Source organism: Eretmochelys imbricata, chromosome 21 (genome assembly GCF_965152235.1).
Source record: "Eretmochelys imbricata isolate rEreImb1 chromosome 21, rEreImb1.hap1, whole genome shotgun sequence".
NCBI classification, from domain to species: Eukaryota; Metazoa; Chordata; order Testudines; family Cheloniidae; genus Eretmochelys; species Eretmochelys imbricata.
The window spans coordinates 5,605,549-5,609,520 of NC_135592.1; positions in this window are offsets into that span (position 1 = coordinate 5,605,549).

A 3,972-nucleotide genomic window follows, 5' to 3' on the forward strand; every position below is an offset into this window, starting at 1 on the left:
AAACTGAATACAGACAAAACCTCACCGGTTCCAGTAAGCTTCCTTTTACAGACTAATCTCCTTTTAGTCCAGGTCCAGCAATCACTCACACCCCCTGTAGTTACTGTCTTTTGTTCCAGTTTCTTTCAGGTATCCTTGGGGGTGGAGAGGCTATCTCCTTAGCCAGCTGAAGACCAAATGGAGAGGTCTCCCATGGGATTAAATAGACTTTCTCTTGTAGGTGGAGACCCCCTCCTCTCTCCTATGCAAAGTCCAGCTCCAAGATGGAGTTCTGGAGTCACCTGGACAAGTCACATGTCCATGCATGACTCAGTTTTACAGGCAGCAGCCACATGGCATCTTGAATGTCTCCAGGAAGACTTCTTATGTGGATTGGAGCCTTCCAAGATGCATTGTTCCTTAAGTGCTTCTTGACTGGGCACTTAACTTGGCGAATTCCTTTCTCCAGGAACTGACCAAACGCTCAACTAAGGTTATTTAGAACTCAAGCCAATACACGGCCAATATTCATAACTTTGAACACAAAAATGATACATGCAAATAGGATTAATAGATTCAGTAGATCATACCCTTTACATAGATATGTTACATGGCATATGTAGCATAGAACATCTTCCAGTTATGTCATATATATTCATAAGCATATTTCCATAAAGCCCTATGGGGGGCACCATCACAGGAGGTGCCTGGCTTTTCACCAAGGGGGTTCTCATCTGGCCCGGTTCAGGCTTCTTTATGCCCCTTGCACGGTGCAAAGGAGCTGGTTTGAGGAAGAAAATCTGACCCAGATTAAACCCTTATCTCTTGCCATCCTCACTTCTAGGTGCCAGGATCCCCTCTGGTGGGGCCTTCACGTCTCCCTTCTGAGATCATCAGGGTAACAGGCCACCGGCACTGACTGTCAGGGGGTGGGAGGAGGTATTGTTTCATATTCTCTGTGTATATATAGAGTCTGCTGCAGTTTCCACGGTATGCATCTGATGAAGTGAGCTGTAGCTCACGAAAGCTCATGCTCAAATAAATTCGTTAGTCTCTAAGGTGCCACAAGTACTCCTTTTCTTTCTGCGAATACAGACTAACACGGCTGTTACTCTGAAAGGTGAACTCCAGTGGCTGTCTCAGATATGGAGATGGGCTAAAGCAGAGGGAACAAACAGCTGCACACCCGCTATCAATAGAATCCTTCATCCAGAAAACCAAAAGATCTGGTTAGGATCCTGAGACAGGAATACTGACCTTCCTCATTCCATAGCGTTTGGTACAAAAAACACACTTGACCAGCCATCAATCTATTGACACAGGCTCCCGTCAAATCTCAGTGAAGGGCAGCTGGGGCGGCAGCAAGTTTAGGGCAAAAAGACCTTGTATTTGAGACATTTCGAATTATTTCATGCTCACTGCAGCATCTGGGGGCCTGTGTACTGGTTCCTGTGCTGCTTCTGATACTTGGAAAAGCCACGGGAAAAATTAATAAAAAATAGCACAACGCACAAACAAGTCTGAGTCCTTTGGTTAGTGCCAGATCCTTGTACTTCTCTAACCAACCTGTTCTCTTACTGCCTTATTTGTGAACTCTTAAAAGTTTTATACATTAACTATTTTTTCCATGACAGCACTCCTAGGGACCACAGTCAGGGGTCAGGTTCCTCAAAGAGCTTATGGTCTGAGTATATGAGGTGAGACAAGAAGTGGAGACAGACAGGGGAACAAAGTAACAATGAGACAAAACTGGTCAGCATGAAAAACAGGTGGTCTCAGCAAAGCAGCTGCCTAAGGCACTGTCATTGCACAGAGCGGTGAATAAATGCATTGAACTTTGCTGAAGACATTAGAGAGGGCCTTTGCTGTAACGAGGTTCCAACCAAACATAGACAAATACAAAACATGGGACAGTGGTTCACACGTGAGAAGGTTCAAGGGAAAATGTCGGAAAGTTTCATGGAGGGTTTTAAGAAGCGGGGGGTACTTGACATATGGAAAGTGGGAGTCTGTTTCAGGGAGAAGAGGCATGACGCAGAGTGGGAGAAAAAGGAGAAGTGAAGAGTTTTAAACCACACTCAGACATTTTGAACATGGGTCCTGACCCAAAGTCCATTGGAGTCAATGGGAGTCTTTCCAATGACTATGATGGGCTTTGATTCAGGTTTATTGGGTCTGACTCTCCTCTCAGTAACACCAGTGTAAACAAGGGGACGTCACTGCCCTGAAGTCAGTGGCATTGGCATGATGTGAAACTGGTGTAAACAGGAAGAAAATCAGGCCCATAGTCTTCATGTTCAAGAAAATGTTCCATGACGACACCCTCCAGGCAGTGTTATTTCCTGACCTTGCCATCCGCCTGCTTCAAAGAAAGCCACTGTGGTTTGTCATCAGAGCTGGGAGGAAGCACGAGAGCATTGCTCGGCTAGTAGTAGGGGACGTTGATAGCGATAACACTGAAGCTAGCCAAAGGGGCAAACCCTGCCTCACACCACCTGCCTGGAGATGCATGAACGCTTCCTGTATTATTGTACCACATACTATAAGCAAAAATAGGCTGGTTTTTTTAAGTAACACTGGCTGGGTTCTCACAACCTATAAAAGGGATATACATATACATATTGGTAAAAGGAAGGGTGTGCCTGCTATGGGCCACTCATGTATCACCCTATTAATTCCTTCAGTGAGCAGAGGTCAGTGATGCTACATTTCTTTATTTTAATAATGTGCTGCTGAAAGGTATTGGGCAGACAGCCCTGGAGACTGGGAACCATGGCAGAGTTCCAAGAAGGACAGCAGGAAAGTGAGGCTGCCTCCCTCCGCAAACCCTCTGCACCTTAGCCCGAAGGACCGGGGGAAAGCGAGAGTTTTCTCTCTGTATCCAGGCTCCTTCCCTTTGTTTTTTCACCCTCCCTCACTCTCTTCTCCAGCTTTACTCATCGTTTTTTCCCACCGGATTGCCTCTCTCACTTCCCCTTGGCACTCCCTTTCCCACCCTCTTGCTCAAGCAGAGCATGAAAGCAGTAACATCCAAGGTCAGCCTGAACTCTGGGACTCCGGCAGTTCAAGTAGGGTTGAAATAAGCTCATGCCATATTGGTTATGCTAACATAATTGGCCCGACTCTACGGGTATGTCTACACTGCGGAGATGTCACTGCAGCATGGGTAGCCATACCCGAAATAGATCTCTAGCTAGCTCCAAAAACGATAGCAGTGAAGCCATGGCAGCACAGGGTGCAGCTGGAGCTAGTCACTCGAATACACATCCAGAGTCCTGGATGGACTTTTGCAGCCCATGCTGCCACCCATGCTTCTGTGGGTGTTACTGGAGCTAGCCCGATCAAAGCTAGCTCAGGTATGTCTACACATGCTGCAACTTCCTTTGACTCAGAGTGCCTTTGTGTGCGTTAGCTTAACTTTGGGCTTGCTGAGGGCACTGTTAGCGGGCAGGTGGAGCGTCCACACAGATTTCAGAGTAACAGCCGTGTTAGTCTGTATTCGCAAAAAGAAAAGGAGTACTTGTGGCACCTTAGAGACTAACCAATTTATTTGAGCATGAGCTTTCGTGAGCTACAGCTCACTTCATCGGATGAAGTGAGCTGTAGCTCACGAAAGCTCATGCTCAAATAAATTGGTTAGTCTCTAAGGTGCCACAAGTACTCCTTTTCTTTTTGCGTCCACACAGAGTAGCTAGTGAACACTAGCTAGTGCACAGCCGCTACTCTGGGCTTTTCCCCCGTGTAGACAAGCTTGGGGTGTAAAGGAAGGTTTAAGCTGCATTGGTGATAGGACTGGTGATCAAATGACATACATTAAGTGGAACAAGTGCTGCTGCTTTGGGTTGGTTTTTACTTTGCATCTCCCGTGTTTTTAACGGTATGTCTAAAGCACCCAGAGCTTTGGATGGTGGGGGCGGAGTGCTCTTTGATGTGGGGTTCACATAAGACAGAAATCTAAATAAAGAAAGAAAATAATTCAGTCCAGGTGCAACC